A 14,210-nucleotide genomic window follows, 5' to 3' on the forward strand; every position below is an offset into this window, starting at 1 on the left:
TTATTGATTTTAGAGAGGAGGAGAGAGAGAAACATCAATGTGAGAATCATCTAAATCGATTGGTTGATTCCCGTATGCATCCCAATCTGGGATGGAACTCACAACCTAGGTGTGTGCCCTGACTGGGATTTGAATCCTCAGTCTTTTGGTGCATGGGGTGACGCTCCAACCAACTGAGCCACCCACCAGGGCCTGCGTTATAGCCTTTATAATAAACCAATTATCTAAAAAGTGAACCAATTTCCTGGGTTCTGTGAGCCTTTCTAGCAAAGTATTGAACGTAAGGAGTTGTGGAAATCCCTGGAAAGAAATTTGTGGGTAACCTGAGACCCATTATCTGGGATTGGCATCTGAAGCTGGGGCAGATTGGTGGGACTGAACCGTGAATCTGTGGGTGTCAGATTTGAGTTAAATCGGAGGAAACAAAGTCGGTGTCCACAGAGACTGGAAACAGCTTGGTGGGGAAATCCCACAGCTGGCCTGGACTGTGAGAGTTGTAGAGGAGAAACAGAGGTGACTTTCCCTTTTCGGGCCCCGAGGAGGCCCCAGAAGAGCCAGCCGCCCTGGGTCTGAAGGATGAATCAGGTCAGGCAGCCCTGGGGGAGGGCTAGGTGGGGGCTGATTGGGTGTGGGGAGGCCCCAGGGCTGGGTCTCAAAGGACCCAGAATCCGGGGATAAAGAGTCTGGTTCTGGAAGAGTAAGGCACACAGTATGCACTCAATCAATGTGTATTTAATTAATTTTTATTTTGCTCAAAAGGTGACTTGTTTATACTCAAAATATAAGCTGTGAATAGCATGTTGCTTCACACGTTCCCCAGGAAGGTGAAGCCTTCTCCTTCTGGCCAGGAGATTGGAAAGGATTCCTGTCAATGCATTTTATAGGTCTTGTTTTCACTGACCTGGAAGAGAAAGTGGGCGTGTCAGACAGGGCCCGGAGCTGACAATATTAGGAGGGTATGGGCGGTCAGTTTGAAGGGGCTGCCAGAACTCCAGGCCAATGGAGGGCCCCACTACCTTCTCAGATCTGAACTGTGCCTCCTTAAAACCATCCCCAGCCCTCCCTCTTACTCATACACAGCCCCCACCCCCACCCCAGCCAGCCCCAGACCTCCCCAGATGCTAATCCCAGGCTTGCTCTGACCTTAGCCAAGCAGAAGGCGCTGATTCCTACGAGTCGTACTGCCACCGTCACCGTGCCCAAGGCTAGCACAAGTGCACTGGGCCCATTTGCCAATAAGTTCAGACTGATTGCTCCCTATGTGGAGGAAGAAAGGGGAAGGGTGACCTGTGCCCCCAGGCTCACCCCACAAGATAAAGACAATGAGGGGACTAAGGGGCTCAGGGTCCCGGCTGACAGGGTGGGTGGAACCAGAGGGAAGAGGAACACTCAAGATGGCCCCATCCACTGAGCTGAGTGGGAAGAATGGGCTTCAAGGCAGATGCTGGCTCTGCTCCACCCTCTGTAGAGAGCAACTGGGGGCCTCAGAATGGCCCTCGGCCCTTCTGGGTGCTGCCACCTCATAGGTCATGGGGATGGCACTCTCCAACCCCTGGGCTCTAGGGAGAAAGCAAGTGGCCAGTGGAGCTGCTCACAGGGTGAGCTGGGCACATTGTAGGTCAGGGGTCCTCAACCTTTTTAAACAGGAGGCTAGTTCACTGTCCCTCAGACCATTGGAGGGCCAGACTATAGTTTAAAAAAAAACTATGAACAAATTCCTATGCACACTGCACATATCTTATTTTGACGTAAAAAAACAAAACGGGAACTAATACAATATTTGTATTTGCATGTGGCCCACGGGTTGTAGTTTGAGGACCCCTGCTGTAGAGAGTCCCCCATTCTGGGGGATGTGGCCCTTCTGACTCCCCAGCAGGGGATGGAGGCTGAGGGGTCCTGTGTAACCGGACAATCAGGGGGTCTGTGCTGCTGTCACTCCTTGAGCCAATTCAGCAGAGCGTTTATTCCAATGCTGCTGGCAGCGTTGGTGAGCAGCAGGTCATCCCCAAACATCTGCTCTGCACCTCACCGTAAGCCCGCTGCTGATATTGGGTACAAGGACAAAGATTGCATGGGGAAGTAGGTAAGTGTATGCCAAGTGGGCAGTTTACAGCTCATACAGGCTGGAGATTTGCAAAGGCCTGAGCATATGCAAAGGCTGCGGGTCTTCAAAGGGCTGGCAATATGGGAAGGGCTCCAGGCTCTGGTTTCTACAACTAGGCTGTTATTCTTTCTATGATAACAGGCAGCTCCCTGGTGGGGATGATGGGCTGCATTTCCAGGTGAGCTCCCAGCCAGGTTAGAATGTGCCTTATTTCATCAGAACAATCCAATCACGGTTAACAGAGCATGATTAATGTTTCTTACAATTTCAGTTGGTCCCCAATATTCTCTTTCTGCCCCTATCACCTGGGTCCTCTGAGAACTGCTGGCCTATCGCTTGAGATGTCCCATCCCAGGGTCCTGGGGTCTTAGCCCAGGGGGAAGCAGTGGGCCCCCTTATAGGCCCTTAGTTGTCCTGGGTGCACCCTGTCAGTGGGGGAAATGACCAGAGTCCTGTTTTAGTCCCAGGAACTGCTGGCTGGGCATGGCCAGGCCTGGCTGAATCTTACCAGAAAGAGGGTGAAATCCAGACCTTTCCTTTCCCTCACCTTCTCAAAAAATCAGAGCTCACACCTGTGGGGAGAAAACCCCAAGTCACCTTCCCACACACTCCAATTCCCAAGGGCAGGGCGTGGGCAACCTTTTTGTGAGTGCGTGCCAAAACCAGCAAAATCTCTGACTCCAAATTCTTCTGCATGCCAACCTTCGTTTTTTGAAAACATGATATGCCTACTTGATATCTCTTAAGGTGTATGTATGTGAAGAACCTTGAAGAAATAATAAAATTCATTTGAGCGACAAAAACACAGTATATGATGATGAAAAATACATTTATTATTATTTTTTTAATCACAAATAGGCTTTTTTATTTGTCATTAGATGTCTGAGTTTTAAACAGATTCTTGGACTGGAGGCTCATATCCATCAGCTCGTTCAGCTTTAGCACCTGTCTCATCCCCAGTAGCTTTTCCAGAACTGCTACCTTCACCACGAAACTCCATGAGTTTCCCCAATTCAAACTTGGGCTTCTTCAGCATTTTGACTTTTCTAACAAAGACATCATGGAGTGGATAAATAGATTGGCAAGCCTTTTCTATGTCTTTTCCAATGCTGTCTGGAATCAATTTATTGACCAGTTCTTTCAAGTCATTTGTCTGCACCTCTAGTGTCATGATTTTCATCATCTTCTTCCGGATTTGGCGAACCTGATGATGCTGAGCATAAGAGGTCTTCCGAATCTGATTGTCGAGCTTTTTTTTTTTTTTTTTTTTTTAAATATATTTTATTGATATTTTACAGAGAGGAAGGGAGAGAGATAGAGAGTCAGAAACATCAATGAGAGAGAGACATTGATCAGCTGCCTCCTGCACACTCCCCACGGGGGATGTGCCCGCAACCAAGGTACATGCCCTTGACCGGAATTGAACCTGGGACCTTTCAATCTGCAGGCCGACGCTCTATCCACTGAGCTAAACCGGTTTCGGCTGTTGAGGTTTTTAGTAAAACCAACACAGAAGAGACGAAGCAAATTGCCATCAGTAGTCTTGGCATCGACATGAGCTTCAATCATGGTCTGCCACTTCTTGACCATAGAGCACATTTTGTCACGGGTAAGGTCCATGCCATGGAAATTAGTCAGGCAGTTTTGCCCTGAACATCCTCAGTAATTAGCTTGAATTTTCTAAATGCAACTTCATCATTCTGTAGATCAGCTAGGCTCACTTCAAAAACATGACCCTTGAGGCCATCAGATGTAATTTTGGTTCCTTGAGTTCTCGTAACCAGTGTTTTTCCAATATTTCTTATATTGAACAGAGCTGGTGCTTTCATATCACACCAATCTTTCTTAGAAAATGGATCAACCACTTTCTTCTTGGCTCCCTTTTTGCTGACTTTCGTAAGGCGCTTGTTCTTGCCCACCGCTATGGTGCTGCTCAGAGAGCCAAAAGGCTACATTTATTTTTTAATGTATACATGTACACTGATAGTCCGACAGAAAGCTTTATGACTCCGTTTGATATTATCAATGGGACTTTTGCTGTGCATCACTGATGACAGAGATTCTACATCAGGTTTATATTTTGTGACCTTCAGAGATATGAACGAGCTACTACTTTCATCCATCTTTCTACTCCTATTACGAGACTTAACGAAATTCATCACTGAGAACAAAGATTCACAATTGTAAATGGAAGATTATGAGAGGGTGTCGTGTGCCAGCAAAAGTTACTGGCCTGCCATGTTTGGCACACGTGCCAGGGGTTGCCCACCCCTGCCCTAGGGCCTCTGGAATCTGCTCCTCCAAGTTGGAAGCCAGGTCCGAACCTGCCTAGAGGGGATCTTCTGGACAAGAGACCTGCGGGACAATTGCCCTGGAGCCAAGCCCATTCTGGGGGGGGAAGGGGGGCGCCTTCTCTGTGGAGTCCCAGGGCCAGGCTTTGCCTTGGGCTCAGAAGTGTCCTCTGCAGGCCTGGGGGTAGAGCTCACCTCCCCCCTCTCCACCCCACCCCCCATTGCCTCTGAGCTCCCCAGCCTGGCTGGGGCTTCCCCTTGTAGGAGACATACCTCTATGATTCATCTTCATAGAAAAGAAACAGCATGTAGCCAGTCAGTTACTGAGTTTTCCCAGAGCAAGCAGGATGTGGCAGGGGAGAGATTATGAGAGCTGTGCACATGGCTGATAGCACATTTTCCATGAAGATTCCCTAGACCAGTGGTGCCCCGACCCGCGGGGCATGCAACGTGGGTACCGTGACGATTCCTGTAAGGGAATGAGAGGGTAGGAGACGCGAAGAAATGGAGGCAAGACAGGATTCTGATCAAGCCTCAAATTTTATTCTTCCAGCGGCAGAATATATATTGTTTTAGGAGGTGGGGGGTGGGGGGGTGGGGGGGGGTGGAGAAGCCTATTAGCTTATCAGCAGGGTTGTAGCGGTAGTTGCTTCAGGGTATGAGATAATTATCTTTAGCTGCTGACCAAACCTCAGGACATACGTGGTTTCTGGTAACTAGGAGTTCCTACCAGAAACTTACTGTTCTTAAGATGGCTTTGTCTAGGCCAATATCTCTAATGGCTCCCAACACAGTGGTCGGCAAACTCATTAGTCAACAGAGCCAAATATCAACAGTACAACGATTGAAATTTCTTTTGAGAGCCAAATTTTTTAAACTTAAACTATATAGGTAGGTACATTGTTATTAACTTAATTAGGGGACTCCTAAGCTGGCCTTTGCTAAAAACGTCCTCAATCTGATTGAGGTACGTTCACTGAGGTCGACCCCTTCCAACTCTCCCATCCACACTCGTCTTGTATACTTGTTTCGTCTATCTCCTTTCATTCATCCTTTCTATATGTCCAAACCATCTCAACATACCTTTCTCAATCCTCGACACTACATCTTCTTTCACTCCACAACGCTCCCTAAAATTAACTTAATAAACTTTACTTAAGTTTTAAGTCTTAGTTAAACTATAGGTACGTTGAATAAAACTTGATATAATACTTAATAACAATATTATTTATTGATAAAATTAAATTCCTTACAATATCCATAAAATTAAATCATGACAATGACTGACAAACACTAATGTGAACAATGGCTTTGCATCTCCTTGGAAAGTTTGGGTAAGTCAGGTTTGTTTGTTGTTGCCCACATGTGGTATGTTTGGAAGAGCCACACTCAAGGGGCCAGAGAGCAGCATGTGGCTCGCGAACCAAGATTTGCCGACCACTGCCCTAGACAAAGGGAGGTGGAGACAACTAGAAAAGGCCTCAGCCAATTAAAGCAAAACAAAAACCCAATAGGAGACAATAAGACCTAGGTGACTTTATGGGATAGTATGTAAACTCCATATACTCAGCCAAAGAACAGGAGGAGGGACTTTCACACAAGAGGATAAATATTGCCTGTGCCAGCTAATTCAGGTGAGCCTGCACCAACGGACACCTGCTCCTGAGAAAGTTTTAAAAGTCTCCTTTTCACCAGACTCTGTCTCTGAGTCCGTTATTTGAATTCAGACAGGTGAGCCTTTCCCACACTGTCTCCTCACCCACCGTGGGAAACTGTTTTGTTTTTTTTTTATTTAATTTTTATTGTTCAGATTATTACAGTTGTTCCTCTTTTTTTCCTCCCATGGTTCTCCTCCATCCAGTTCCCACCCCACCCTCTGCCCTTACCCCTCCCACTGTCCTCATCCATAGTTGTATGATTTTTGTCCAGTCTCTTCCTACACCCCCAAACCCCTTTCCCCCCAAGAATTGTCAGTCCACTCCCTTTCCATGCCCCTGATTCTATTATATTCACCAGTTTATTCTGTTCATCAGATTTTTTATTCACTTCATTTTTAGATTCACTTGTTGATAGATATGTATTTGCTGTTCATAATTTTTATCTTTACCTTTTTCTTCTTCCTCTTCTTAAAGAATACCTTTCAGCATTTCATATAATGCTGGTTTGGTGGTGATGAACTCCTTTAGCTTTTTCTTATCTGTGAAGCTCTTTATCTGACCTTCAATTCTGAATGATAGCTTTGCTGGATAAAGTAATCTTGGTTGCAGGTTCTTGCTATTCATCACTTTGAATATTTCTTGCCATTCCCTTCTGGCCTGAATAGTTTCTGTTGAGAAATCAGCTGACAGTCGTATGGGTACACCCTTGTAGGTAACTGACTGTTTTTCTCTTGCTGCTTTTAAGATTATCTTTTTGTCTTTTGCTCTTGGCATTTTAATTATGATGTGTCTTGGTGTGGTCCTCTTTGGATTCCTTTTGTTTGGGGTTCTCTGCACTTCCTGGACCTGTAAGTCTATTTCTTTCACCAGGTAGGGGAAGTTTTCTGTCATTATTTCTTCAAATAGGTTTTCAATATCTTCCTCTCTCTCTTCTTCTGGCACCCCTATAATTTGGGTGTTAGTACACTTGAAGTTGTCCCAGAGGCTCCTTACACTATCTTCATATTTTGGGGTTATTTTTTCTTTTTGCTTTTCTGGGTGGGTATTTTTTGTTTCTTTGTATTTCAAATCTTTGACTTGATTCTTGGGATCCTCTTGTCTGCTGTTGGATCTCTGTATATTATTCTTTATTTCAGTCAGTGTATGCTTAATTTCTAGTTGGTCCTTTTTCATATCCTCCAAGGTCTCACTAAATTTATTGGTGGTTTCTAGAAAATTCTTGAAAAACCTTATAACCGTGGTTTTGAACTCTATATCCAGTCGTTTGCTTTCCTACATTTCTTTCATGTGTGAGGTTTCTTTGTCTCCACATTTTTTATGCTTCCCTGTGTTGATAGAGTGGCTTTGTGTGCTAGGTGTCCTATAGGGCCCAGTGGCTCAGCCTCCCCAATTACCTGAGGTGGACACTCTTGGTGCACCCCTTTGTGGGATTTGTGCACAGTCTTATTGTAGTTATGCCTTGATTGTTGTAGGTATCACTGGGAGGAATTGACCTCCAGGCCAATTGGCTGTGAGAATCAGCTGTGTCTACAGTGGGAGAACTTCTGTGCTAAAGACACCCTTATGGGGCAAGACTTGCTTCAGTGGGGCTTTGGTGCTCACTGAGTCTGCCCCCTGAGTGTGTTCCTTATGGATCTGAGGAGTTGTAATCTGGATGGTCCCACTCTGACAACTGGCTCTTGGATCTAAGGAGGTGCTAATTTAGCCTCTGCCTGAGGCTAACCAGCAGGAGCTATGAAGAGATCTGCAGATTCCCCTTTCTTTTTGGGGGTTTGGAGGTGCCCAGAAGAGGCCCAGCTGTGCAGCAATGCAAGTTGCTGTGGGGCCTTGGGACTTCTCTTGGAAGATCTGGGTCTGTCTGGCCCAGCTGCGATTTGTTAGGTAATTTTCCGATTGAAAAGGGGCAGGGCCTTCATATGCAAAAGCCTCTGCCACAGCTTGTGTGGGGTGAGGTCTCAGGGAATCAACAGGGCGGAGCAAGCAGCTATGGCTGATCCTCAGCCCTGCCCTAAGCGGCCCATGTCTCAGTGTCCCGGTAATTGCTGCAAGCACCTCTGAGGGAAAGCCATCCTCAAGTTCCGAGTTCTGCCTGCTGCCAAACAGTCCAGTTTCTCCCTGTATGAGTCCTGGGTGCCCAGAGACTTCCTGGAACTGGAGTTGAGAGCAGTCCGGGGCTTCTGACTCCCTCCTGATTCAAAAAGACAGCCGCATCCTCAGGTGCCAGCCCCTTTCCACATGCTCTCGAGCCTCCATACCTCTGCACTTTACTTCCACGGCTTCTCTGAGTCTCAGTGTGCTTTTCTCCTTCCTTCTAGTTGTAGAATTTCCACTCAGCGAGCCTTACTGTAGTTCTGGATGATGTCCATTTTGTCTTTTCGTTGTATTTCTGAAGTTGTTGTGGGAGGCAGCAATTTCCGGTGTTTATCTATGCCGCCATCTTGGTTTTCCGGGAAACTGTTTTTTGAGGAAGCTCCTGTGACCACCAGCCCAAGCTTTGTTCCACTTCCTGCTAATCCTCTTCAGCCCCTCCACCTGTGCCCCCCATACCTTGAAAACCCAGGCTTGGCTCCTAGGGCCCTTGGCCCCTCTCCTCTGCTCCCTGGGTCATATGGGGATACTCATCAGCAGCCCCTCCCCCTTCCTTGTCCACCAGGCTATTTCCTTTGGCTGCTCAGAATTCCTGACACATCTCCTCCCCCAACTCACTGCTCCCAGCAGGACCCTTGGATAAGAACCTGCCATGGGACACATCTGGGGAGCACCTGCGGGGGTGGTCACCTGACAGGTGGTAGTGGGATGAGGGGTGGCCCCACTGGGTTCAGAGAAAGGAACAGCTGGGGTTTTGGCCCACTGACACTCCCTGCCCATCTCCCCCAACACATCCGAAGGCACACATTCCAAGGCCAGGGTGTCGGCTAACCCTGGCTCTCACCCTTTGTCCTCAGTTGCCCCTTCTAGAAGGAATATCTGATTCCTGCCTGCAAATCATTTCCCTGCTGTATCTAGGCCTCCCTTGGCTGAGGACCCCATTCACTGAGGCTGAGCCTTCCGCCCGTTCCAGATAATGAACCCCCTCCCCTGTCGGACTCCCACATCTTGGTGAGGCAGCTCTCCTACCCTGGTGCTCCTGCCCATCACCCTGCTCTTACCTTGAGAAAGAGACCAACCTCTCTCCTTCTGCTCAGACTGGTCCAGACACAGAAATAGACTTGGGACTTTGCTTCCTGCTCTTCCCCGGTGTGTATCCAGTGGTTTCCCTGAAATTATGTGACATTTTTTCTGAGGTGATTATGGTTTGCCCCGACCCCCAGGACAACAACGGGGGAACGAAGAGACACCCTAGGAGAATGAAACAAACAAGAGACACGAAAGAATGGAGGCAAGACAAGTTCTGATCAAGCCTCAAACTTTATTCTCACAGCGGCAGGATATATACTGTTTTAGGGAAGGGGGGTGGGTAAAGGGGTCTATGGGCAGTAACCTATTACTAGTGATTTATCAGGCTCCGGATGGCTGTGCTTATTAGCGGAGATGTGTGATTTAGCAGGCTCTGGATGGCTGTGTGCTTATCAGTGGAGATATGTGATTTAGCGGCTGTGTGAGGGTAGTTTATCTTTTAACTGCTGGCCAAATTGTAAGACACAGGTGGTTTCTGGTAATTAGGAGTTTCTGGAGGAGCCAGAAACTTATAGTTCTTAAGATGGCTTTGTCTAAGCCAATATCTTTAATGGTTCCCAACAATGGTTCATTTTATTTTGTTTCGCTTTCACTTGCTCTGAAGAAAAAGCAGTTAACACATAGCTTTTTGTGAGTCAACTAGGGACAACTGAGGGTGAGGGACAGAGGAGAAAATCAATGCCTGGGCAGGCTTGCCTCATGGCTGCTAGAGGAGAAATATAGTTGAAGCCCCAGACAGTAGGGGCAGTGCCAGGGGGTGGTGGGGACTGAGGCCAAAGATTCCATAATTCTGAGTCATTTTAAGAGGACCCTGAGCCTGCTATGGAAACAGAGCTTCAGGTCCAGTCCTTATGTCCAGTCCCCGCCCCACAGTCTGCAGCCCCCATTCCGTACTCAGAATCCCTGGAGCCAACATTTTTGGCAAAGGCCCTTCCCCTGAAATCTCACAGTGTTAGACATGCTCTCAACAATGTCAAGGGAATGAGACAAACACTCAAAACTGGATCAACAAGCCAAATTCACTCCTGCGCAGAGGGTGCTCTTGCCAGCTGGTAATCAAGGGCAAAGCACACCAAAAGGGAAGTCTGATGAGGTTTTATTTCCTGATGCGGGGTTTGCCCTGCCCCTCACTCTGAACTCTGACTTGATTGGTCAGGGCTCAGAGCTCGGCTTCCCACTATTGCTCGATTGGCTAATTCAGAGTAAGGGGAGGGGTAAGACAGAGCCCAAGATGGTGGCCCCCAGGGAGCTGCAAGTCATGCAGGCCAAAATGGCAGCTGTCTAAATGATTCTTTGACAGATGTTAATGGGAAAAAAAACCACATTGAAACCTATAAAGAATTTTGTTAGTTTATTTGAGCCAAACTGTTGACAATTGCCAGGAAGCAGAACCTCAACAGGTTGAGATAATGCTCCGGAGAATGGCGGGGTTACATTTGTATTTATACATTGCAATTGAAGGAGGGATGTAGGTGGGTTACATGAAATTCATTGGTGATAGATGAAGGAGGAGAGGTATAGCAAAGCAGGGAAACCCCTGGGATTGGATAAAAAGTAAAATGATGGAAGAAACCAAGATGGTTTCTTCGCACAACCACTTAAAAAATGCAACTAAAAGAAAAAACAGACATCATCCAGAACCACAGGAAGGCTGGCTGAGTGAAAATTCTACAACTAGAAGGAAAGAGAAAAGCTCACTGAGACTCAGAGGAGGTGCGGAAGTAAAGTGCAGAGGTACGGAGGCAGCAAGGGCTGGCAATGGAGGACGCTGGTGTCTTTTTAAATTGGGAGGGAGTCTCAAGCTCTGAACTCCAGTTCCAGGCAAGTCTCTTGGGACCCAGACTCATATGGGGAGAAATTGGACTGTCTGGCAGCGGGCGGAACTCAAGGGCGGCTTTCTCTTAGAGATGCTTGCAGCGATTACCAGGACACTGAGACCCGGGACCTCTTAGGGCAGGGCTGAGGATCAGCCATAGCTGTTTGCTCCACCCTGTTGATTCCCTGAGAACCAGCCCAACCCAGGCAGCGACAGAGGCTTTTGCATATGAATGGGCTGGCCCTTTGAGATCTAAAATTACCTAGCAAACTACAGCTGGGTCAGAAAGACCCCGAACACCCAAAAGAAGGCCCAAAGCCCCACAGCAGCTTGCATTGCTTCACAGCTGGGCCTCATCTGGGCACCTCCAAACCACAAACAAGGAAGAGGAACCTGCAGATCTCTCCGTATTTCCTGCTGGGTAGCCTCAGGAAGAGGCTAAATTAGCACCTCCTTAGAGATCGAAGAGCCTGTTTACCCAGTGGACAGATTGGGACCATCCAGATTGCAACTCCTCAGATCCATAAGGGACACACTCAGGGGGCAGACTCAGTGAGCACCAAAGCCCCACTGAAGCAAGTCTTGCCCCATAAGGGTGTCTTTAGCACAGAAGTTCTCCCACTGTAGACACAGCTGATTCTCACAGCCAATTGGCCTGGAGGTCAATTCTTCCCAGTGATAACTACAACAATCAAGGCTTAACTACAACAAGACTACAAGAAGACTGTGTACACAGCCCACAAAGGGGTGCACCAAGAGTGTCCACCTCAGGTAATTGGGGAGGCTGAGCCACTGGGCCCTATAGGACACCTAGCACACAAAGCCACTCTATCAACACAGGGAAGCATAAAAAATGTGGAGACAAAGAAACACATCACAAATGACAGAAATGGAGGAAAGCAAACGACTGGATATTTGAATTCAAAACCATGGTTATAAGGTTTTTCAAGAATTTTCTAGAAACCACCAATAAATTTAGTGAGACCCTTGAGGTTATGAAAAAGGACCAACTAGAAATTAAGCATACACTGACTGAAATAAAGAGTAATATACAGAGATCCAACAGCAGACAAGAGGATCCCAAGACTCAAGTCAAAGATTTGAAATACAAAGAAGTAAAAAATACCCAACAGGAAAAGCAAAAAGAAAAAAGAATCCAAAAATATCAAGATAGTGTAAGGAGCCTCTGGGACAACTTCAAGTGTACCAACATCCAAATTATAGGGGTGCCAGAAGAAGAGAGAGGAAGATATTGAAAACCTATTTGAAGAAATAATGACAGAAAACTTCCCCTACCTGGTGAAAGAAATAGACTTACAGGTCCAGGAAGTGCAGAGAACCCCAAACAAAAGGAATCCAAAGAGGACCACACCAAGACACATCATAATTAAAATGCCAAGAGCAAAAGACAAAAAGATAATCTTAAAAGCAGCAAGAGAAAAACAGTCAGTTACCTACAAGGGAGTACCCATATGACTGTCAGCTGATTTCTCAACAGAAACTATTCAGGCCAGAAGGGAGTGGCAAGAAATATTCAAAGTGATGAATGCCAAGAACCTACAACCAAGATTACTTTATCCAGCAAAGCTATCATTCAGATTTGAAGGTCAGATAAAGAGCTTCACAGATAAGAAAAAGCTAAAGGAGTTCATCACCACCAAACCAGTATTATATGAAATGCTGAAAGGTATTCTTTCCCCCCCCCCCCCCACACACACATTCTGGATCAATTATATTTTTATTTATTTATTTTCCTTTTTTTTTATTGCTTAAAGTATTACAAAGAGTATTACATATGTCTCCAGTTTTTCTCCGCCCTTGACAATCCCCTGGCCTCCCCTACCCCCCAGTGTCTTATGTCCGTTGGTTATGGTTATATGCATGCATACAAGTCCTTCGGTTGATCTCTTACCCTCCCCTCCTACCCCCCAACCCTCCCCGGCCTTCCTGCTGTAGTTTGACAGTCTGTTCGAGGCTACTCTGCCTCTGTATCTATTTTTGTTCATAAGTTTATAATGGTCTTTATTATCCATAAATGAGTGAGATCATGTGGTATTTTCCCCTCATTGACTGGCTTATTTCACTTAGCATAATGCTCTCCAGTTCCAACCATTCTGTTGCAAATGGGAAGAATTCCTTCTTTTCTACAGCAGCATAGTATTCCATTGTGTACCACAGTTTTCTAATCCATTCATCTGCTGAGGGGCACTTAGGCTGTTTCCAGATCTTTGCTATGGTAAATTGTGCTGCTATGAACATAGGGATGCATATATCCTTTCTGATTGGTGTTTCTGGTTTCTTGGTGAAAGGTATTCTTTAAGAAGAGAAAGAAGAAAAAGGTAAAGATAAAAATTATGAACAACAAATACATATCTATCAACAAGTGAATCTAAAAATCAAGTGAATAAAAAACCTGATGAACAGAGTAAACTGGTGAATGTAATAGAATAAGGGGCATAGAAAGGGAGTGGACTGACAATTCTTGGGGGGAAAAGGGTATGGGGGTGTGGGAAGAGTCTGGACAAAAATCGTACACTTATGGATGAGGACAGTGGGGGGGGGTAAGGGCAGAGTGTGGGGTGGGAACTGGGTGGAGGGGAGCTATGGGGGGAAAAGGGGGAACAACTGTAATAATCTGAACAATAAAGATATATTTTAAAAAATATAAAAAGAAACGGGAGAAGCGGGACTGTCTGGCTTTGGTCGGAACTCAAAGGCAGCTTTCTCTCTGAGGTTTGCAGTGGTTGCTGGGACTCTGTGAGGCAGAGCCTCTGGGGACGGAACTGTGAGCAGCCATAACTGCTCGCTCCGCCCGCCCTGTAGATCCCCGGGGACCCGCCCCGCCCAAGCCCTGCGCAGAGCCATTTGCCAGGTAGCCTCAGGCAAACGCTAGATTAGCACCGCCCTAGAGATCCAGCACAGAAGCTCCCCCACTGCAGACACAGCTGACTCTCATAGCCAGTTGTCTGGAGGTCAAATCACCCCTAGAATTGCCGACAACAATCAAGGCTTAACTACAACAAGACTGCGCACAAAGACCACAAGGAGGTGCACCAAGAAAGCATAAAAAATGCAGAGACAAAGAAACATGACAGAAATGGAGAATATAGAGCCAAAAACCGCAATTTTAAGGTCTTTCAATAATTTTCTAGAAACTGCCGATA

The 14,210-nt window shown here is 46.5% G+C and overlaps 1 pseudogene; it reads right to left on the bottom strand.

The window, feature by feature from the left end:
• Positions 1 to 2,951: 2,951 nt before the first annotated feature.
• On the bottom strand, positions 2,952 to 8,419 carry LOC118656570 (annotated as a pseudogene).
• Positions 8,420 to 14,210: the final 5,791 nt, after the last annotated feature.

The sequence above is a fragment of the Myotis myotis genome, unplaced genomic scaffold, assembly GCF_014108235.1.
Source record: "Myotis myotis isolate mMyoMyo1 unplaced genomic scaffold, mMyoMyo1.p scaffold_m19_p_5, whole genome shotgun sequence".
Taxonomy (NCBI): domain Eukaryota; kingdom Metazoa; phylum Chordata; class Mammalia; order Chiroptera; family Vespertilionidae; genus Myotis; species Myotis myotis.